This window comes from Artemia sp. Qi Xiang Cuo, chromosome 8, assembly GCF_049724085.1.
Source record: "Artemia sp. Qi Xiang Cuo chromosome 8, ASM4972408v1, whole genome shotgun sequence".
NCBI classification, from domain to species: Eukaryota; Metazoa; Arthropoda; class Branchiopoda; order Anostraca; family Artemiidae; genus Artemia; species Artemia sp. Qi Xiang Cuo.
The window spans coordinates 71,404,489-71,429,672 of NC_142801.1; the positions used below are offsets into that span (position 1 = coordinate 71,404,489).

At 34.8% G+C, this 25,184-nt stretch overlaps 1 long non-coding RNA gene across 1 annotated transcript in view; it reads right to left on the bottom strand.

Moving 5' to 3' along the window:
- Positions 1-25,184, bottom strand: part of LOC148949769 (uncharacterized) — a 241,024-nt gene that overhangs the window by 32,040 nt on the left and 183,800 nt on the right. Inside the window, exon 7 of the long non-coding RNA XR_016142099.1 lies at positions 17,787-17,932. This is a non-coding gene — a long non-coding RNA (uncharacterized LOC148949769). The remainder of the gene's footprint in view (positions 1-17,786; positions 17,933-25,184) is intronic.

The window sequence follows — 25,184 nt, forward strand, 5'->3', positions numbered from 1 at the left end:
TTAGAAAACATAGGGGTTTTGAACCCTACTCATATTAATTTATGCTCGTTTTCAGTTTGACTCTAATATTTTTTTTAATTTTTGTTCGTTTTGGGTTTCATTTATTTACTACTAACTACTATTAACAACTCATCGCAGCACCAAGCCGCCTGAGGCCAACACAGCTACGCACGCTCATCCTCCACCCCAATCGATTCAAAGCCTCCCTTTTTACACCCGCCCACGAAGTTCCCATTTCCTTTAAATCTTTCTTTATGACGTCCTCCCACCCCAGACGGGGACGACCTGCTTTCCGTTTAGCCCTAGATGGTTGGCCGAAAAGAACAATCTTCGGCAATCTGTCATCCTTCATCCGCACTTGCTTGCGAGTGGTGGAACACTCCGAAACTTGACATTTTATTATATTTTGGTGTTTCGGGCTAGAAAATGCATGTTCCACAAAGTTTGAGGTGCAGTTTTCCACTCAAATAGAAATGCCCAGAAGCCATAGAATGTTTTCATAACAAACTAACACGATTAGTTACAAAAAATGGCAGAGTTAAAAATAATGGCAAAACTATATGAGTCTTGAACAGTCCAATGACGAAGCACCAATGACGCAGAAGGCTTTAGGTTTTTACAGTTAAAGAAGGGGGCAGTATCCAAATTTTACTTGTAGCGAAACTATTTGTCTTGACCAATCTTGAAAAGAACTAATAAATTAAACTGAATATTTGATGCATAATCATATTAATAGCTAAAAGCTCATCAGTTCAAAATTTTACTGTAATTTTAATATTTATTTTCAATATTAAGTACAAAAGAAAAAAATTGTAATATAATTCGTTTTCAGAAAAGCGCCAAAGGCGCAGTAGGTTTTAGGCTTCTGCAGTGAGACGATACCCAAACTCTTGTTTGTAGTTATTTTTATTCGATTCAAACTTGATTTGCATATTCAATTTAAGTTTCACTCGTTTTAAGATTTATTTATTCATTTACATTAATATATATTGTATGTTTGATCGCATTGATTGGTTATTTAATTTCTGTTCGTTTTAAGTTTCATTTATACTTTAATAGCAAAATATTTGTTTTCGTTTTAAGCTTGATTTTCATATTGAATCTAAGCATTTCTCGCTTTATGATCTATTTATTCATTTATATTATTATCTTCTGTATGTTTTTTGCTATGACTTTTTATTTAATTTCTGTTCATTTTCGGTTTCATTTATTCTTTAATAATAATTTCTGGTGGTTTTGAGTTTGAATTTTAACAGGTATTTGTATCTCCTGAGCTTAAGTTTAAAATGACCTTTACTTTCCTTTGAAAAACTTATTTTTCGGAGTTTTTTTTTTTTAATTAATTTTTGTTCGTTTTTGATTGCAAAAAGTTTCAAGTTTTTATGAAATTAGGGGGGGGGTTGCTTACTGTCCAATTATTCTTGACTTTAAAAAACGGATCTAGAACTTTCAATTTAAATCGAATGAGGCTTTTTTCAAAGTCTATGCGATTACCTCTTTGATAAAACATTATATATGAACAATAGACAGCTTGCATAACTTGTGGACAGCGATTGACACAAAGGAATGGATTCAAAAAATAGCTCCAATAAGGGGGTTCAGACCATTTCACTTGCTGACACAAAGGGATCACGACTGTTTGGAATTGACCTTAATAGGAATTTGTGAGCCAAAACAATTTTGCATCTGTCACAGAGTATGTATTTTAACCATATCATTGGATAATTATAATAAATTTCCTATGTGTTCTTCCCATACAAAACCCCTTCCCATAAGTTACAAACCCCCCTTAATACGTTATGCCCCATGGCATAACTTACAACAACTACCCCTGGGCCCTGGTGGGCTGTGTCGACACAATAGTTTTTTTTTATCAGAACTTTGCACTATTTTAACAAAATGTCTATCTCAAAATTTGTATCTGATGCATTTAGGGCGTGGAGGAGGGAGAGGGGTTAGTTGCCCTTCGATCTCTTTTGACTCTTAAAAAGTTTACAAGAACTTTAAATTTCCAATCAGATAAGCACTTTCTGAAGTCTATACGAGCATTCCTTCCATAGGAAATAATATGAAGGATTCGGAGAATCCTTAAAATACAACCCTTGCCCTGAGGGCTTTGGGGGAGTCGTAATCCTCAAAGACCTAATTTCCAGAACTTAAAACTACGTTTAATAAAATGGCTGTCTTAAAATTTTGATTGAATGTGTTTTGGGAAAAGGTGGGCGTGAGAGGGTGGTTAGTTGCCCTCAAATCACTTTTGACTATTACAAAGGGCACTAGCCCTCGGAATTTCCAATCGAATGAGCCATTTTTGAAGTTTCTACGACGACGCCTTCTATAAAAACCTTAAATACCCCTAGGGCATAACTTAAAACTCTTGCCTTGAGGGTTGTGGGGGAGTATCCTCCTCAAAAATATATTTTCTTTGTGGAAATCAACTACACTGAACAAAATGGCTATCTCAAAAGTTTGATTGGATGTGTTTGGGGGAATGATGGGCGTGGAGGGGGGGCTAGCTACCCTCCAATCACTTTCGACTATTAAAAAGCGCACTAGCCCTTTAATTTCCGATCAAATGAGCCTGTTTTGAAGTTTCTACGACAACGCCTTCTATAAAAACCTTATATGCCCCCAGGGCATAACTTAAAACCCTTGCCCTGAGGGTTGTGGGGGAGTGTCCTCCTCAAAAATATATTTTCAATTTGGAAATCAACTATGCTGAACAAAAATGGCTATCTCAAAATTTTGATGGTATGTGTTTGGGGGAATGATGGGCATAGGGGGGGCTTGTTGCCCTCCAATCACTTTTGACTATTAAAAAGGGCACTATCCCTTTGAAGTTCCAATCGAATGAGCCTTTTCTGAAGTTTCTATGACAACGCTTTCTATAAAAACCTTATATAACCCCAGGGAATAACTTAAAACGCTTGCCCTGAGGTTTGTGGGGGATTGTCCTCCTAAAACATGTTTTCTATCTGAAAATGAACTACGCTGAACAAAATGGCTATCTCAAAATTTTAATTGGATGTGTTTGGGGGAATAATGGGCGTGGGAGGGGGCTAGTTGCCCTCCAATCCCTTTTGACTATTAAAAGGGGTACTAGCCCTTCTAATTTCGAATCAAATGAGCATGTCTTTAAGTTTCTATGACAACGCCTTCTATAAAAACCTTATATGCCCCAGGGCATAAATTAAAACCCTTACCCCGAGAGTTTTGGGGGAGTGTCCTCCTCAAAAACATATTTTCTATCTGGAAATCAACTACACGGAATAAAATGGCTATCTGAAAAATGTTGATTAGATGTGTTTGGGGAAATAATGGGCGTGGGGGGGAGGGGTCTAGTTACACTCCAATCACTTTTGACTACTAACAAGTGCAATAGTTTTTTAATTTCAAATCGAATGAGCATGTTTTGAAGTTTCTATGATAATGCCTTCAATAAACACCCTATATGCCCCCAGGCTATAACTTAAAACCCTTGCCCTGAGGGTTGTGGGGGAGTATCCTCCTCAAAAATGTGTTTTCTTTTTGGAAATCAACTACGCTTAACAAAATGGCTATCTCAAAATTTTGATTGGATGTATTTGGGGGAATGATGGGCGTGGGGGGACTAGTTGCCCTCCAATCATTTTGGACTATTAAAAAGTGCACTGGCCCTTTAATTTCCAATCGAATGAGCCTGTTTTGAAGTTTCTAAGGCAACACCTTCTATAAAAGCCTTATATGCCCCCAGGGCATAACTTAAAACCCCTGCCCAGAGGGTTGTGGGGGAGTGTCCTCCTCAAAAATATATTTCCTATCTGAAAATCCACTACGCTGAACAAAATGGCTATCTGAAAATTTTAATTGGAGGTGTTTCGGGAAATGATGGGCGTGGGGGGGAAGGGGGGCTAGTTACACTCCAATCACTTTCGACTATTAAAAAGGGCACTAGCTCTTTAATTTCCAATCGAATGATCCTGTTTTGAAGTTTCTACGATAACGCCTTCTATAAAAAACCTTATATGACCCCAGGGAATAACTTATAACCCGTGTCCTGAGGGTTGTGGGGGAGAATCCTCCTAAAAAATAAATTATCCAACTGGAAATCAACTAGGCTGAATAAAATGACTATCTCAAATTTTGAGTGGATGGATTTGGAGAAATGATGGGCGTGGGGGGGGCTAGTAGCCCCCCAATGATTATTGACTATTAAAAAGGGCACTAGAACTCTTGATTTCCAATCGAATGAGCCTCCTTTGAAGTTTCTACGATGACCCCTTCCATATGAAGTGCCTCTGGGAGAAAAAAATAATAAATAATAAATAATAAAACATTGGGGCCGTATGGCCTTTACTATAGGCAACGCTATAGCGTTGCCTCTGATTTCCTGAAAGTTTGATGAGCAATGAATCGGCAATTCATCACCGTGCTTTTTTATCGACGGCTATATAATAGTAGGCCTACCCTCAATTTTTTGCGAAACCCGCTTACCAAATAATTATACGGAAGTAGGTTAATCCTAACGAAATATACCAAAATATGATGAAAATATAATACTTTAGAAACAAAATTATGGTAACTACAACAGAAAATTATAGAAAGCAGGCCGCCAGGAGCACATTATATTAAAAACCTAAGCCCTCTATATATTAAATATTTAATTAAAATACACCTACATCATAGTTTTGTCACTCAAAAGAAGGTAATCATAAATGATTACAAAGAGGTAAACCGGTTTTAGTCAGATCTTACGGAGCAAAATTCTTGAGTGTGTTCCGTATAATTAACAAGTACCAAAAGTTTAATACAGCCATAGCTTATGAAAATATTGTCATATTTTATAAAATAATGATTTTATAATATATCATGAAACCATCCGTTCATAGATACAACATCATTAGCATTAGTTACTAATTAATTATTGTTTTTTAGTTTGGTTCCCTTAGACAGGTTCCCTAAATTAAATTAATAGATACATCTGAATTATTAGTTAATCTATGCTGCTCCGTCGTGACACTCAATTTTGGAAAAACCACTTTTTAGGATATTATTTTATCTGAATTAAAATTATAGCGTCACTGAAAACCGCTGTAAGGGTTCCTCACTATCCCTCGTAGATATATTGAAGTTTGTGCTTTGACCCTGCTCCCAAAATTGCGGCAGTTTTTATGGCCATGGTGCTAGGCGTATTCCCCCTTACGGAAAATTACCCTCCTCCATAAAAAATTGGGCGTTTTTCTCTGCATTCGGAAATAATTAGTTTAGTCTCAGTGAGATAAACTAGTACGCAGGTATACTTGTATTAAATATTTAATATATAGAGTTGGTTAGGTTAGGTAATTAATATAATGCGTTTTGGGCGGTCTGCTCTCCAATTTTCTCTGTCATGGTTTCCATAATTTTATTATTAATAAAATTATTATATTCTCATCAAATTTTGGTATTTTTTATTAGGATTAATTTAACTTCGCTTCTTTGGTGTGGTCACTATAACACGTAAGTACCGAGAAAATAAGACAAATAAAAATAATGAATAATAGAAGGAGCTTTGGAATATTCTACCTATATTCCCAAATATAGGCAGAATGTGTGGTGCAGAATATCCTACACAATTTATTTTTACGTTTTTATTTATTTTAATTTTTTCCGTGTTGTGGAGGAGGGCTGAGTTAGCATAGCAGGGTAAGATATACAGGTTAAAGAAAATAATTTCAAAGTATGAAATAAAGGGCAACTGTAGAAGATTTGCCCTTTGATGGAAGTGAAAAGAGATAATAGGCTGGAACTAAGAAATACGAGTAATTACCTACGGTGAACTTGGTCTGGTACTCCCTGGCTGAAGGGCCACGAGACATAGATCACCACCGGCGGTTTGGACTATATAGTCTAGTGCCGCCTACTTTGCTCTTTATCTTTTTTACTAACCCTATACAATTGACAAGAGGGGAATTTTGCAAAAAAATGAAAAAAAAAAATAATAACGTCTTAGACCGGACTTATTTTTAAAACTCATCAACACTTTAATATAGGCTATAGAGGGGCTTTATCTTAAAATTAGCGGTCAATTTAAAAAAAATCAAGGTTAAAAACAATTTAGAACAAACAAATGCCCCCCCCCCCACTCCAAAAGAATATAGATATATCTGGGCTTTGTAGGATTTGTTGTACAGTTGTTTTTTTTCTAATTTGGTATATATTTATATATTTACCGTTTTTGGCAAATTCCAAACTTGCAACCCCCCCCCCTCAACACCCAAATCAAACTTTAGCGTTCATGAAAATTCCACCGTGCCTTGGACAAATAATAGTTTTTGTTTATATCCACGAATAGTTTTTTACTAGATATTTGAAGCCAGAAAAGTGCAGTTTAAGCGAGGAGAACAAGAGAGATTACTTTCTTAAAAATTCCGTGGCAAAAATAGTGCTTTACGTTCATTTGTTCACGTCTCTAACTCATTTTCGTGTCTGACGCATTAGCTTGCTCCCTCTCTTTAAAATTAAGACATAAAATCATCTGTTCCAGTTCTTTAGAAAACCAACACAAATTGAGATATTCAATTCAAATTTGAAAGAAGAAAAATCGACTGTTGCCAAATTCGTTTCAATTTCGTTAATTTTTATAGAAGTCATTTTAGGTGTTAATCTTAATTTAGTCTCAAAAAGTAATTTCGTTCTCAAAAGTAATAAAAAGATATTCTAACAATAAAAGGTATCTTGTTCTTAAAATTAGTGTTTTTAAAGCAGTTTCGACATTTACATAACCGCAAATTCATTTTATAGCTTTTAAACCGACACTTGCCTGGTCTAATATTTGCAAAATTCTTACTATAATTACTATTAGTGTCAACATAACTTTGACTACAGTCTTCATTGTACCAGCAAACACTACTATTCATTAAATATTCTTATCATAACTATCTGAGTATTTTTCATCTCTGTTCTTCAATTTTGTTTAAATACTGACATTTCTATTAAGTGCATCATTCTTTTTATAATTACTACTACTAGTATCAAAATAACTTTGACTACAGTCTCTATTGTACCAATAAGCACAACCATCAATTAAATATTAGTATCGTAACTATCTGAATATTTTTCATTTCTGTTCTTCAATTTTGTTTAAATACTGACACTTCTATTAAGTGCATCATTCTTATTATAATTACTATTACTGGTATCGAAATAACTTTGAATACAACCTTCATTGTACCAACAAGCACTACCATTTCATCTATTAAATATTATTATCGTAACCATGAGTACTTTCATCTCTTTTCTAAAATTTTTTTTCAGTACTGACAGTTCTATTATTCTCATCATTCTTAGTGTAATTACTATTACTGGTGTCGTTATAACTATTACTATAGCGAACGAGCAACAACATCCATTAACTATTATTATTATATCTGCATTTTTGATCCAGCTATTGTTTCAAAAATAACTTAATTATTATCCAATAATTGATTTATTATTTGGAGATAAAGAAATGTTGTTTTCTCCGTTTAAATGTGACAATTGAGTTTGTTCTTACCACCTGTTGTATGACCGGAAAATCAGTTTTGCAATTAACTTACCATTTATAGTAAAAAAAAACAGGCTATTTTAATTTTGGAGCTAAAATACGGCTTAGAGATAAAAGTTTCATCAACTTTTCAAGTCATAGCTCATTTAAACGAAGCGTTTATAGGTAAAATACTTTTTTGATGTACAACATTTTAATTTCGGCGTCAAAATTTTACCTAATGACAAAATATGGACAAAATACATCTTTTCACATTAATTCATTAATACATGTAAGTTGTTCTGTTTTTCAAACAGTTCGTGATAACGAACTGTAACCGAAACTCTAAAAAATGGAGTTTTGATACCCAGAGATATATCAAAAGAATCAGAATTTTATGCTCATTTCACATACATAAGTTTCATCAAGTTTAGTCTTACTCATCATAAGTTACGCGCCTGAGAATATCCCCCGGGGAAGGTCTGCAAGTTATGAACCTTGCCAAATGTTTACATACAATATTGGTTATTGGGAGGTATATAGAGGTTTTCAGGGGGATTTTTTCTGGTAGTTCGGTGGGGGGGGGGGGTCGGGGGTCACGTGAGAGAATCTTTCCATGGAGGAATTTTTCATGGGGGAAAGGACATTGCTATGAATGGGGCGCCGGATTTCCCAGCATTATTTAAAAAAACGATCAGAAATAAAATAAAAAAACAAAAATTTTTTCAAGTGAAAGTAAGGAGAAACATCAAAACTTAGAACGAACATAAATTATTACGTATATGAGGGGGTTCGCCCCCTATTCATTATCTCGTTCTTTACGCTAAAGTTTTTTTGTACTTTCATCAGAGCTATTTATTCTAATTAACGGCCTTTAAGGGGTTATTCTTAAAGAATTGCAGCAAAATTTGAACTTTAGCGTAACGAGCAAGGTAATGACTATGGGACGAACCCCCTAATATACGTAATAAAAATATACGAATATAGAAGTTCGTTACGTAAGTTAATTCGTAAGTTATGTCAGATCAAAATTTCGAGAAAGTCATGTAGCCAAAAAAAGTAAATTAATATGCAAATTTCGTTTTAATTATTCATGTTCGGTGAGCCAAGATCAAAGCTGCATCAATTCAAAAAAGTTCATAAATTAAACAAAAAAAAGTTTTTTTAACTGAAAGTAAGGAGCGACATTAAAACTTAAAACGAACAGAGATTATTTCCTATATGAAAGAGGCTGTCCCTCCTCAACACCTCGGTCTTTACGCTAAAGTTTGACTCTGTCTCACAGCTTTATTTTTTAAACAATAAAAAACTTTAGCTTAAAGAGCGAGTCGTTGAGAGGGGAAAGCCCATTTCATATACGGAATAATTTCTATTCGTTTTAAGTTTTAATGTCGCTCCTTACTTTCAGTTTAAAAAAAACATGTTTTTTTATTTACCATAAAGACGCTGAACTAATTTTGTAATGTTTTTGAACTAATTTTGTAAAAAAAAATAATTGCTTGAAAAGACTTTGAAAGGGGACTGCTCAAACATTCATTAGGCTATATGTAAGGATCGTTATATTTTTTAAATCATTCAATGATTTTTTTAAAGATTTTCCATTAATGGTGTTTACATAATTCTTTACTATTGTTTTTTATTTTCACCATTCTTAACTACAATGTTTAACTATTCTTAACTAACTAACTTAACTAATTCTTTTTTTTTACGTCTGCATGAACCATTAAAGCCGACAAGACCAAACATAGATTATTCAAACTAGCCCACTTTCTAGCCCACAAACTAGCCCAATAAAATAGCCCACTTTCGTAAATTTGTCACGAAAAATGTTGTCTGTCAGGCGTAATTGCAAATTTGACATTGGTATACGTTATTGAAAGGGAGGTTTCCGAAATAACGTGGGCTGTTTCAACTGGACGTTAAGTGGATGCTAATGACCCAACTTCAAAATAACTTGTTAAAAATGAGGTTTTAAAGACTATTTAAGATGTAATTCAATAGAACATTAGATGAATTTTGAATCAGAAAAAATATAACAGAAATCGTTCCTTTCAAGAAGAATTAGGCATTTTTTAAAAATATAAAATATGGTCTAGATGCATTAACAGGAGCGAATCTCCAGCATTTTTATTGGGGGGGGGGATGAGGGATCCATATCCGGATAGTCAAGAGGCACGGGATATATATACTAATATTTCTGCATTATTGGGGGGCCACCCCCCATGCCCCCTCCCCAAACAACGCCCCTTTATTAACATTGGTTCTAATAATGACGTTCGTACTTTTCGCGCCATTTTCTCCTCAGCATCATCACTTGAAGTAGCCTACCAACGACGGAGAAAATTGATTTTTTTTTTTTTTTTTTTTTTTTTTTTTTTTTTTTTTTTTTGGAATTGATTAAGTGGAAAGTTATACAGCCATACCTTAAAAAAAAAATTGAAATTCAATTTTTAATGGAAAACTGCATACGCAGTTATGCAATTTTCGGTAATATAAGAACTGGTTTTATATAAAAAGCAGTTTTAATATAATATAAAAAACTGGTAAATAGCGGGCATTAAAATTAAAAAAAGGAAAGGTGAAAACCATCAAAATACAAGATTGCACGAAACAGCTTGAGAAGATGCAGTTGTCTTTTGGCAATCAACAGTTCTATAATGTTTGAATTTATATAGACAAAAAGCGCTTCGGAATTCAACTAATTAGTTCCGCTAGTTTATTTTCATTATTCGACGTGGCAACACTAACAAAAATGTGGTACTGTTTTATTAATGTCTAAGTTTTGAAACAACCAAAAGAAAAACCTTAGAAAATGGCGGTTCCAGATGGCAAAATAATTTTTTTAGTTTATAGTCCTTGGAACTTTACGGTTATTTAATATAGAAACAAAAGAGGAATAATGTAAGACATTATTATTAAATCGTTTAAATAACTAAAATAAATACCAAGGAAACTCCGCCCAGATATTTTAAACGATAAGCTAGCATCTGCTATGATACATTAATAACAACAATTAAAATAATCAAGGTTACAATACTGCACAAAGATAGTTCAATACTGCACATCCAAGGATATGAAACCGCATAAGACCAAAGATAAAAAATAGTCCCATATTTTTTAATATATTATATTTAGTAATATATTTAATAACATATTTTTATTTAAATATATTTTATTTTATTTAAATATATTTAAATATAATATTATAAAATAATATTATATTTAATAATTTATTTTTTAATATTTTTAATATTTTAATATACATTGAATTATACATAAAAATTAGGAACCTTATTATACTGTATTGTCTATGGGCATGTCTGTGAAAATTTATAGGGCCCATTTTGACACATTGGCCACAAAAGCAGTAGTTCAGTGTTTCAAAAAATATACGGACCTATGCTAATATATATGAAAAGCAAACGTAAAAATTAACAAGCTACAAAATAGGACTTATCCCTCATTATATTAGTAACAGTAATAACTTATTCCAACCATCTTTAAAAAAAAAAGAATGAAATAAGAGGATTGCAATAAGGGAAAACAAAAGGGAAAACGAAAACACTAACCGTAAGAATACTGACCAAAACATCACAACTCAACTACTTAGAATAAATAATAAAGCGGGAAGTGACAATATTTTGACAACTTTTACGAATATATATACTTTTACAAATATACATACTATCTCGAAATCTAATTTATAAAATATAATTTAAATATTAAAGCCCCTAATTCCTTATTCTGGTTCGAAAAATATCGCTCTGTTAGAAAATCGGACACTTTCGACCTACAAATAAATTTTTCTCTGCATCTTGACCCCATCCCACAACCCCTTCAAAGAATACTCTGATACCCCTTTAAAATGTGGGCTTTATTTACCTTTGCTTTAGCTGAACTAATTTAATAATGCGTAATCGTTATTTAAAAAAGTGACATTCAACCTCCTCTCAGACTAAAAATCTTGCGTTGTAGCACTCCTGTCTGACCAGTTTTCTGAATACTACTTGAGCCCGGTACTTTTTTTGGTTTATACAAAGACAAATGCTTAAATACCCTTTAGATATTTGCCACAGAGAAACAGTGAGTTTTTGACAAAAAAGAGTACTGGTGCGCTATATGGGCCTTTACAAGGAAACCAGTCACGAAAAACCGGCCCATTCAAGAGACCACTATAGATTAATGCAATGCAAGACGTGGTTTTCATTGCGTATACGATATTTCAATTGTTGTTTTTTTGGGGTTTAGGGTGGGGAAAAAGGTACCTAGGTTAGGTTACGCATTTAATATATGCTATGCTTTACCCACCCACCCACCCCACCCCATAATGTGTAAATATATAGCCCAAATTTGTTTATAAATTATTATATATTCGTCCTATTTTAATTTATTTCATTACCATTAACCAAACTTGACTTTTTAGAAAGGCCTATATAATACACCAGTACCAAAAAAAATCGAAAATTTCAAAAAAATATGAAAATAATTGAGAAACCAAAACGAGGATGATTTTCAGTCAGTGGAAAAAAAACTGACAAAAGACATAGCAGATATTTCGACTAAGACCTCTGCCAGGTCGCCCAGAACGCTCAAAAAAGATAGGGAAGGGGAAAAAAAAATCAAATTTAGTAAAAAACTAAAATTTCAAGTAAACTGTAATGAGACAGAGAAAATAATATTAATTATATGATATTAACAGTAATATTTATAAGTAATAAATATATAGCACAAATAAGTAGTACAAAGAGTACCAATAGTGCTATAATAAAGTATCATTAACAAATTTAAGACCAGAAAATTTTCACTCCTTTTACTGGCTTAATATTTAATATTTAAAAAAAGACTTTAAAAGTGAAGTTATTTGTCTCTTCACAAATTGTACTGCCTTTTTTTTTTTTTTTATTGCATTGTTTTGCTCTGAAGGCAGTGTTGCCAGCGCTTTGAAGTAAATTGTACCAGTTTTCTGAATAAAACTGTACCGCAAAAGATTAATTTAAACCTTCTGAACTAAAATTTGCCTTAAAAAGAATACAATTTTTGAAAAAACTATAACTTGAACAGATATCCGAGTCGGAATAGGCCAAGTAAAACCAAAATGTACCGGAAAATTTAACTGTACAAAAAGATTTTCAACGGTACGGCATTGTACAAGGGCCTCATTATTGCACAAAAAACGGCACAATTGCACCGCGTTGGCAACGCTGAACAATGGCAGATTCCGTTTCTGATATATAATTAGGGAACAATGTAATTGGCTTGAGGATTTACGTCATAAAAATTAACCAACAGAATTGAAGTACACTTTTCAACTCTAAAGTATGGGACAATAATGCCTCTTGTGCTCATGATAAGGCTATTTTCAGCTATATAAATAGCATCAGCTTCGTCCTTTGATTTTCAATAAATAATTTCAAATTGACCATTAGCTCCATTAAATGCAGCCAATTAACTTTAGTCTTGGCTCTTGTGTTCTTTGAAGATAATTAGCTGGTAACACCGTCTTCTCTTCATGAAGTCATTTGGAATATTTCTACAACTCTACATGCTAGAGTTGTAGTAAAAAAAAAAGATTTTTTTTCAAACGTCTTAAAAAAGCTCATTTGGGCTAAACTATCTAGATTTTTACATCTTTCAGTGTGTTTTCGCAAAAATTTCTGGAAATGTTTTTTAGGGTAGATATCTACACCTGACCCCATATAAATTTGTGCTTAGTGCATACTTCTAATTTTATAGGGGAGGGGAAGTGTTTATTGAATGACGACTAATTTATAAAAAAAAAAGTTCATTTAGGCTAAACTATCCAGATTTTTAGACCTTTCAGTGTGTTTTCGCAAAGATTTCTGGAAAGGTCTTCTAGGGTAGATATCTGACCCCATATAAATTTATGCATTGCGCATACTTCTAATTTTTTGGGGAGGAGAAATGTTTCCTGAATGACGGCTAATTTTCCAAAAAGTTTATTTTGGCTAAAACTATTCCAATTTTTTCATATTTAAGCGTATTTTGCAGACAACTCTACATGCTACTGAGACTTTCAAGCTGAGAAATTATTATTTCTAAATTCCAAACGCAGATTTCTACAGTAACGAACACGTGGTTCAATAATAGACAAAGTATTAAAAATAATCACCAGCTGTTTTTTTCTACTATCATAATATCAACTAATAAAACAGGCTACTGTAGACCACTAAGATCTGGGATAAGAAATATGTTGATAAGAAAAATACGCCAACTTAGTAAAATCATGATGGGGAGGAATTAAACAGCCCTTATCCTTCCGTACATTTAGGCAGGGTAGTTTGTACGCAACATTGGTCTTATTTTGTTAAAATACACACACGAATTAAGTCATAAGCAATGACTATGGTGAATTGCGTAGTATGGGTTTAATTACTGCCCTTTTAAAAGAGTTTGATTGAAAGCTTCTACATAATCTCTGGTGAATATCATAGGAGGTGCTCCTATTCAAAACAAAAATTCTAAAGAGGGTTACGGCATGGGTACGGATCAAGGGGTGTATTTGGGGACCGCACCCCCCCCCCCCCAAAAAAAAATGCACTAACTATTGAATAGAAGAGGCGAAAATACCAATGGGGGGTTTGGCTCCCCCATTGGGAAGCCAAACTTTATCGGTGCATCCCCTCTCCCAAACGTTCATTCTGTATCCACCCGTGGTATTGAGCAGGAACTCGCGCAGTATCTTCGGACCCGGTTCCCCTTAAATGTCAAGATTTTTACGATTTCCCAAACATGCCCGGTCCCGGTTCCCTTTGTAACATGCCCGGTCCAAATATCTTTTCAAGAGTAGGAGTGATATCCAGAACAAAACTTTTTAGGCGTAGATAATTGAATTTTTACGAAGCAGTATATGCTTTTTCTAACTATTTTCGAGAGAAGTGGGGTTTTGGGTAGTTTCAAGGAGGAGGTAAACCCTCCTGCCCAGCCTTCCTTTTTATTTCATTTAACTCGGTCACAATTTATTAACTGAAGATCCCCACACTCATAACAAATATCCTTTTTTTAAAAGAATACTAATTCAGCAATTTTAGTAAGAAACCATTAAAACTATAAAATAAAAATATTTAAAATAACTAATCTAACGAACTTAAAAACTAATTTAAAAATAACTAAAAATATCTTTGTTTTTATGTATTAGAAATGCAAATGAACAAATCCAAAAAAATGTCCCGTAGAAACGTTAACATAAGTCATAAATGGGATATAAACAGACCTTACTAATCGATTCGATTTAACGGCGGCGTTAAATCGAATAGTGTCTTTAAAACGAAGTCACAAACTACTTGGAATGGGTTGTGAGTGTTCGACATAGCTAGGGGGAAATGGAGGACGGCTGTTCCTGGGCGCAGTCTCTGAAGGGGCGTCAAAGCAAATATTTTTTAAATAACCTACTATAGTTTACTTATATTGTGGTAGTAATACCGGGGGCTTGGGCGTAAGGAAGGAGGGGGGGGGGGCAGATGGGGGCAGTTGCCCCCCAGAACTTCAAATTTACACTAGGTGTGGTTGAAAAAGCAGTTGAAAAAAAGTAGATGGTTAAAAAAGCAGTCGATAAAAGGTAGATGGCTGAAAAGGCTGGAAATAAACAGCTGGAATGACAGAATAAAAGTCAAACAAGAAGCAACTATCCATAATGTCTTAAAAAGATTTAGCTCTAATCCAAGAAGAATGATTAATGCTAAAGCGTATTGACGATTTATGATTTTTGGTGATTACTTATTAATAAATATTTCATAGACATGATAGAACTTCCTGGCAATGTAAGGTTTTGTGAACTGCCAATATATCTTCAGCCCCCCGCCCTGCATCACAGAATCGGCTGCCCCCCCCCCTCCAGAGAAGAAGCGACGTACGCCCATGACCGAAGGGAGGGCAAAAACCGTAATTATCATCGGGCGCTGAAAATCCTAGCCACTCCTTTCGTGTTCGGGGTAACTACTTGTAGATTTTGAACGACAAGTCTAGACTGATATGGAAATGCAATTTCTTGAGACACAAATGATCCCACGTTTTAAAATGCGATTGGTTCTTCTGTATGAAATTTTAAGCCAGTTAGAAGATCGACAACTATTTGAGCCACAATTTTTTTTACAAGGGACCTTCTTAAAAGATCATGCAAATATAGTTTCTACTTTACACTTAAAATATTCCCGCAATAATAAGGGAGCCATTCCAGCCTCACTCCCTTTCCCTAGAGTCCATATTACATACTTGGCCCAATGATATTATTCTAAATAAGGGAATGCTAAAGTTTAAATCCTCTCTCAGTACTGATCAGAAAAACTTCTTGCGGAAAGTTGTAATATTAGGCCCTTAAAAATACCCTTTTTGAGGGTACGGGAATACTCTCCACAAAAGATTAACTGACCTTCCACCCTACCCCGAAAGCTGGTGTGCAACTAAGTCATTCAGTAAAACAGTTAGTTCTGTACTTGACACTTTACTGAGGTCAGATATGTAGTTTTTAGATATACATTGTCAATAATTCTAAACCGATTTATGACCTAAAATATTTTCACTAGATGGCATTTTGGTCCTTTTCAGGCACAAAACTTTGGTTTACAGCGCAAAATGGCCGAAATAGTCACTTTCCTGCGGCACAATCTCTGTTACTACTCCGAGACAGCACTAGTACTGCTAATTTCGGTTCAAATGAGCCCTCTCCCGATATCGTACGACCACTTTCGATACGATTTCCCCTGGGAAAAACAAAACAAATAAGGAATTAACAAGCACCCATTATATAGAAAAAAAATCGTGTCTATGCACATATAAACTTGGAACTTTCGCAACAGGGTTCTTGAGGAAGCTGAATATGATACTGTAATTCTTATTAAAGTCCAGGGGCGTCGTTTGGGGATGGCAAGGGGGCAGCTACCCCCCCCCCCCAATAATGTGGAGTAAAAAAAATATTATATATCCCATGCCCACTGACTGTCCAGATATGGACCCCTCTTGCCCCCACAATAAAAATGCTGGAGATTTGCCCCTGTTAAAGTCACATCCCTTCTTAGGGGTGTCCCCCCTCTTTCTTAAAATACGCAAATTTTCTTTGTAACTTTACCAGCAATATTAATTTTAATAAAATCGCCATAAAAAGAAATTCTTTTATTATATTTATTGTTATCAAAATTTGTTTTTTTAATATTTCGGTTACTACACATGTTGGACACATGTTGTTCTTTACTCGCAGTTTTTACCATGATCCGTTCGATTGAATCAGTTTCTAGCATTTCAAAATGCAATAGATACACTAGTATTTTCTGTGTAACCTTCAATTATTAAAATTCCGCTCAAGCTTCAATTAGTGGTAATCCAATTTGGTCTTAAATCCGTCCTTGGGTCGGACACCTACATTATTTTTGGTAAATACTCTCGCGGAGTATTTAATATAACGTTTCATGTCCGATACAGTTCTAATGGCGGCTCTCCATACACAAACCTCAAACTGAAGGGATTTTTTCAGTAATTTTTGTTGAAAAATAAAACATCTTTCAAAAATCAGACCAAACCAATATCGAATTGAAACAGGGTTAATTGCACAAAAATACTTATTGCAATTTAAGTGTTTTGACTTTAGAAGTCCAAATCTTTTTGACAAAACTATCCATATTTTTCGTCCTTTTGTCAGAGACCAGACCATTGTATATTTTCCTATCAGCTCGACAGGACAAAAAAAATATCACGTGTCAAAGAAAAGATTACCAGGCACAATTAAAAAGAAGAAACCTTTTTTCTAAGAAAGAAATCTATTTCTTAGAAATGTTCATTTTATGAGTGGTTTGGAGAGATCGAGAGGCACGGGCCAGTAAAGTTCTGGCTTTATTTTCTGCTACGTCATTTAAGTCAGGGTGAAGGGATTTGTGAGCTAATTTCAACTTAGGATTCATTCTAAGGGCCATTCCTAGGATTTCTGAACTAATTTGGAAAGGAGATCTGGGGAAACTTATTAAGAGAGATTCGGGATAATTTGGTCTGAACACGTGTTTTTTTCTATCATCCTCATCCTCCCTGGAAAGACCCTTGATACACCCCTCCTTCCTTCAAATTTGGTGGTGGGCGAAATATGGTAAAGTTTTACTGAGATAGACATAGATCACAAAATTATTTTGTGACATTATAGACAGACCGTTAAGGTGTTGCTGTTGTAGATAGTAGTTAGATGTTAGAAATGTCCGGAAAATAGAAAATGTCCGGAAATGTTAGAAAATAGTATGTGTTAAATAGTATCTTATAAATATCTGCATTAACAAAACATTATACAGATGATAGAAATTTCACAAACCTTGATATTGGAGAACTACTCAAGATTTTGAGGCTTTTTCATATACGACAAACGTACAAATCATTCGATAAGCACCGCTATAGAGTCGTGTATATTTGACCACACCTCAACAATAATGTAAACATGGCACATGAAATAATGGATTCCTAAAAATAATGAAAAATTAAATCGCAACGGCCGAATTTTCTATCCTGGATTGGCAAATCATCCTGTAACTCCGGGATGAGCCAAGATAATTTTATTTTATTTTTAATTTCTGCGCTTTTTCCAAAAAAAAACTATTTTCGTCGTTATTTTCTATAGATAACAAGATTACCACTTTAAATGTCTATCCAGGAACGCTCCTTCCCAAAACAAACACTTAAAAACGCGAAATCGGGATCAATTAGCCGAAATGAACTTCAAACATTAGTCCTTAGGCAGGAAACGCTTTATTCTGCCCAAATATTGAAAATACGCAACCAAAATATGTGTTTGCAACCTTACATCATCATCCTTACAATACATCCTTACATCTCTACCCTAAGGAAACCCCCGAAAGTGTCTGCAAAATACACTTAAACATGCAAAAATTGGCATTGTTAGCCTAAATGAACTTTTTTGAAAATTAGCCATCATTTAGGAAACACTTCCCCTCCCTTAAAAAATTAGAAGTGTGCACAATGCACAAATTTATATGGGGTCAGATGTAGATATCTACCATTAAAAACCCTTTCCAAAAAAATTTGCGAAAACGCACTGAAAGATGTAAAAATCTGGATAGTTTAGCCAAAATGAGCTTTTTTAAGACGTTAGTTTTCACCCAATGAACTCTTCATTTCCCCAAAGTATTGGAAGCAGCAAAAATCGGACAATTTAGTCAAAAACAAACGCTCGGAGTTCTGAATAGTTTGGCCACATAAACTAAAAAAGCAGGTAATAGACAAGATTGGTAATGGGCGATTCTCTAAGGTATCAAAGAGCCACACATGATTCAAACATTTCCTCAGGCGACAGGGATACTCTTTTGGGTCTGCAATTTTTTTTTCGAATTCCACGGTTTACTAAAATCGAAATGAAACAGAAATTACGATGATTGACTTGGTCAAAATTGAAAGAGAATGGAATTAAAGAACAGAAAAAACAGGCTTTGAAAGGAGGGTCGGGAAGGTTTTTGACCGAGTCACGCACCATTCGTAATACCATAGTGACGCCATATTGAAAAAAAAAATCAAGATTAAGGAGTGATATGTTTGTCTGTAATTTTAACGTCACACTTGTACTACAGGTTCGGAAAATTGAAAAACATAATTTTTAAAGATGTGTGTCCCCATTCAGAAAACCCATGTCGCAATATCCATAGTCCAGCGAGTCTCTTAGATTTTTCTTTTGATGGATTCAAATTTATTTAGTTTTTAGGATAATATCACGTTTTGTCAGTTTTGTTACTTTAGACTGTGAAAAAAAAATTAAAACTAATTAGTAAAATTTGCCAACGTTTTCCGTCCGTAAAAGTTGAAACATAAACAATCTGTCTATTCCCAAAAACGACACTTTCAAAAAAAAGCTAACACTTTTTTAATTTATGTGGTCCCATACATTTTTAGCTTATTTTTTGCTAATTTTTAACCCAAATTTTTCTCTTTAAACTTGACACCAGCTACAATCAAAATTGCATATACAGGTCTTTTTCATTCAAAATTGTATTGGCGGTTTGACCTTTTTAGATTTTTCAAATTTATGACCCACTTAACCAGTTCCAACATTTTTGCTGTTATTGCTTCTTAAACAACATTTTCAATAAATTAGCGATAAATGTGCATAATTCAGAAACAGTTTTTTTTTCACAGATATGACTATACTACGCGGCTCGAACCTTTTACGGAAAGGTGAGGAGCATTTTAACTTTTAATCGCTCCTAAATATTCTATATATAACTATATATGCGAATATAAACTGCGTCAAAATGATGTTGTTGGCTTAATGAAATTTGTTGGCTTAATGTTGGCTTAATGTTGTTGACTTACAGAAAAAAAAATCGAAACAAGCATACTTTTTAATCACGGAAATATTGGAGAGTAATCACTCTTTTTCTAATAAACAATGTTCCTTGCCCTTTTCTCTGAGGAGAAATCCACCTGGCTTTCGTCGCTTGTGTTCGCATTTGAGCCGTATAGCGTAGCGGTTAACGCTCCTGGTGCGGCTGGTTATTTGGTTTGGAACGGAGATCAATGGTATCACTCTGTTCAGTCAGAGTCGAGCCAGGTCTAAATGGGTACCTGGAGAAATCTAGGGGGAAAAACACGGCGAGCATCCGAGGTCAGTACCTGCGCTACTCAGAACACTGTCCAGCATGCAAAAATATTTTTTAAGTTAGATTTTTTATATACTTTTGTCATATAAATTTATTAAATTGGAGAGGCATTTTTCACTTACTTCCATGTTCAGTTACTTCCAAATTTTAGTAGTATATGCACATCTGACGGCAATGTAATTATACAACATCAAAATTCCCCCTCTTCTATACTCCATCTTGTATAAATAAACGGGTAATTGGGCACAGCAAAAAGTATAAAACAAAAACCATTGTATAAGACTTGGCAGCGCAGCGGTAAAAAACGCTTGCCTGTTTACGTGGTAATTTAGTTTCGAACCTTAGATAAGAAAAACTTTTAATTAGGGAAGACTAATGATTTTTTAGTTTTAGAGAAGATTAAACAGTCGAAAAATGGATTAAAATTTAGAAAATACCTTTTTAACTAGTTTTCCTCAACTCGTCGTTTTTTAATTTATGAATTTACAATTTAGATCAATTTGATATCTACGTTATGTAAGCCAAACCCGTTCTGCGCCCCTTCTCCCTTGGTTTCACTTATATTAATAGATTCTCGAGAAAAAGATCCTACTTTTTAGTCTATTTTGAAAACAAGTTAAAAAAAAATAATACTGATAATTTCTCGAACATTTTAAATAGTTAGCCATATTTTCTATAAAGTCCTGAAATTTTATTGATTCTTTTATTATCCACGACTCAAAAAACTAACCATCTGCTCACCTTTCATTGAACATTCACTTACAACCGCCTTGAACAAAATTGACGCCCGTCAGACTAAACAAGGCCAACATTTCGCTTCCCGTCTTTTTTAACACCTCGAAACAAAATAATCAAGCACTAGTCCCGAAGGCACTGAAGCGATTAGTTGGAACGCTATAAAAAGGGATAGAAAATACCTTTAGAATCAGGGAGAAAAAATTAGAACTCTGATTTTGGCTCAATGCCAACCAGATTGTGTGTTTACCGTCTTTTATGGTTTAAGCAAGGATGATATCTGCCGCTTTTATGTAGGATGGAACAGGAACGTGGAACATTCAATGTAGGTTGATTGTTAGATGAGAATAATCGATCCATTATCCTGCTTATAAAATAGGATTCTTTTGTGAATCATCCATAATAAAATGGACAAGAAAGTATTGAAGACCTTTAATTCTGCTAAGATAAGTCATAGCAAGAAAATAGAAAACAAGATATTTTTCTCCGGCAATTTTATTGATATTGAACAAGATGTTCCAAGAAATTCGGAATAAATTTAGGATTTCGGGGAGGGAGGTAGACCCTGAGGCCCATCCAGCGTAGGTTCTTCAGTAAGATGATAATACACAATAATTTTCTTTACTTATGAAAGAGATATACGGCGTCCTGAAAGGGGCCCGCATAGCTTCAAAAACTGTCATGTTGCCCACATATTTTCTTTTGGAACTATCGCCTGCAAATTGTGCTGCTTTTCTAAGACCCAGGTTAAAACCCGAATAAAGTGAAAGCCAGTGCACATGAAGGGAAGGGTGACTTGTGAAGGTCAAAAGTAAGCTTTTCCCACCCATTAAAAAGAAATGCTCGTGAAGCATACTTTATACCAGATAGAAGGGTTCAAACCCACTCTTTCGCTCATATACCAGACTGTTTTGTTTCTTTTAAGGAAACAATTTATTTTCGGATATAGAAATGAGAAAAAACGAACGGAAATGAAAATATTAGATGAAGTTAAAGACTAACTTAGACATCTAAACATGTTTCATCCTTCTGTGTCCAAATAACGAAGATGATGCAATGAGGGAATTGGAAGACACTGAATTGGAGAAGACAAATAATTGAATACTTGGGCTACATATCTAATAACCTTCATCAACGGAACAAAAAGTAGCTAAAAAAAGAGGAAAATAAAAATGGTATCAACAATAAAAGAGTCCTAGCTTCTTTACTTTGTGCCAGTTCAGTTAAAACTAACACAAGCAGTAACTCATGCCGTCCAAATAGAGGGGGCGCCCATTTTCAGAAATACGCACACCAGATGGCGTGTACCGAGCGTGGCGGAAGTGTGCCAAGCTTGGCATAAACTGTGCCAAGCGTGATGGAGTTTTGTGGCGCACGTGGCGTTCTGAGGTGTAAACCAGAGGGTGGAAACTGGACACCTCTTCGGTCCAAATCATATCATTCTTGGTATTCTTAGTAGAGGGAAAATTATGTCTGAATGTGGATAATTGTGTCGCTTTATCGTGCATTTTTGCGTCTTCTTTTTTTCTGTTTTTCGCTCCGTCTTATCACCGATACTGCTGATGAGGTTTTAATAAATAAAAAAAAAGACTAATATAAAAAGACTGCCTTCTCGGAAGAAACGAGACGTTGTTCCGTGTCAGTAGACCATTCAAGGACGAATCTTCGGCTCACTAAAGCGGCTGAGAAGGAAATCCTGTTTCCATCCCTTCCCTAAATCAAACATCGAACTCTCATGAACTCAGAGAACTGCTCTGCTACGAGATTCATACTTTGTGAAATTGATATGTAGTTCAAATAAAATCATTGAAAGTTTTTTCGAGTCCCTACTTTCGTTCCTTCCCTTCTGGCAAGGCGTGAAATAAAACTTGAAATGGATTTATAGATGTCTTAATTTTGGGTGAAGAACATGATGCTTGACTTAGAATTTCCTAAAGTCTTGAAATCCCCCTGGCCTAAGGGTCAGGGAAAAGTAGACTCTAAGGCAGCAAACCTTTTCCTCTTTTCCAAAGGTACAGGTGTAAAGGGATAGGTGTATTAAATCACCCATACGGACAGGGACTTCCAAGCCAAATAATCAGGGGATGAGGATGGTAAAAACTTATCAATACCTTTTCAAAACCTAATTTCGAGAGGGCACCCAATTCACCCCACTTCGTACTTCCGCCATGCTTGGCACGCGCCACCTCGCCTAATTTAGCACGTAGATCCTTCCATTAAACTTTCATTGGGTAAAGACAACTGAAACACGACTTTTTAAGAAGTGCATCCAGGAGGGGATTTTAGCTTCTTTTTTTCTTCTTTTTCCATTTTTCAATAGACAAACCACGATATTTGAAAATAAAATTTTGTCCTCGAGAATCTATGGATAGATGTGAAAAAGAGGGCCCAAAGCAGATTGGGCTTTAATTAGTACCAATATAAAATTGAACTAAGTTACAAATGCTTAAACGAAAAAAGTCAGTGAATTGAGGGAAAAAAAGGTAAAAATACCTAGTTATGTAAAGCTCAACCCGTGTTGCGCCCCTCGTTTTCACTTATATTCATATATTCTCGAAAAAAAATCTACTTTTTAGTCATTTTGAAAATAAATGAAAAAAAATTCTCTATGTATTATTTTCAACTTTTTAGTCTTCTCTACAACTAAAAACTATTTTAGTCTACTTTGAGGAAAAAGTTTGTCTTATCTAAGGTTTCTGTCAGGACATCGACAAAAAAATTAAAAGTTTATATAATAGTAATAAGTATATAATAGTTTAGAAACAAATTTCGGCTATGTATTTACACATCAGGGGGGATGAGGGTAAAGCATAGCATATATTAAATACCTAACCTAACCTAGGTACCTTTTCCCCCCTAAACCCCAAAAAACTGAAGTTCTTAAATTTTAGATGTTATGACGGATTTTGTCGATGTCCTGACGTGTCGATGTTATGACTGTCGACGTCCTGACGGGTAGCGATTGTGACTGTCGTTGTCCTGACGTGTCGATGTTATGACTGTCGATGTCCTGACGGTTAGTGGTTCTGACGGATTTTGTCGATGTCCTGACGGTAGTGGTCCTGACGTGTCGATGTCCTGACGGTAATGGTCCTGATGTGTCGATGTCCTGACGCCTTCCTGTAGTTCTCAAGTACTAAAATATGTTGGCACATCAAGCATAGTTTACATTGAAGGGTTACCCACTTTAAAACATTATGTACACAATATAGCACGCACCACAAGTGGTGAGAGTATGCCCTGTGTGGCGGGGAGATACACATCGTAGTGGGAAAAGGCACGCCGTGGCGAAACAAGAGTTGCTGCGAGAAGTACATAAGGTGGTGGAGTGAGCAATCCCTCGGTTTATATTGGAATTAAAAAAAAAAGATCTCCCGTAGTTCTTTCTCTCCCTGATCTCAAGCACTAGCTAGATTGAGCTATATTATGTATATTTCTGGACGATAAAATGAGAATGACAATGGAAAATGTAGGCTGTATATAAAGGTTACATGTGTCAAGGTCATCACGTCAACAGCCATAAATCTACAGAAGTGTATTACAGAATTTTTTTGAGATGCGTGTCAATTAGGGGGGGGGGGGGTCTTACCCCTAGAGATCGAAAAATAATTTTGTTCTGGTATACTCAGTGAAAAAAAAAAATAAAAAACAACAAAACAACCCCCTGTAGATTTCGAAAATATTTGTTTTGAATCTTAATTAGAAAAAAAAATCCTTGTCTCCCCTTAAAGTTTCACCAATTGGTGCTCCTGATTTCTCTCCCCCGCTACATTTAACCTATAAATAAAATTATGAATTTGCAATATTTTGGCTTCTTTTTACATTTATTTGATCTTCAAATGTATGATCTCTCCTAATTCCACACCTATGATAGCTAATTTTCAGCACAACAATAATTCTTTATAAAATGGAGACTCCCCTACTGATTTCCTTCCCCCAAATACAAATAGCCTATAACTAATCATGGATTGACGCTTTTTGCCGTCTCCATTTTTTTATTTTTAGACCTCTACTTATTCCACGCCTTTGATAGCTATTTTTCAGCAGAACAATAAATCGTGATATTTTCCATAAAAATGGAGGATTTACCTCACAAAACAAATTTTAGGAGTTTGTGACATAACGAAGGCGTTCTTTCAAGTTGTCTCGGATACAAAAGAAGTAGTGAATCTCACGGCTTTATGTCGTTCTCTAAAATGCATATAAAACCAACTTTTCTGCTGTCGTAATTTTTGAGGCTTGAACAAATCCTTTGTTTCTTCGTTAGTCACGAACTCGCTATGTTTACAGAACTGTGACGTCAAAAGTCATTTTGCCAACCGGTTATAGTTAAAAAACGAATGACTCAGCCGTGTTTTAATTAAGTTTAC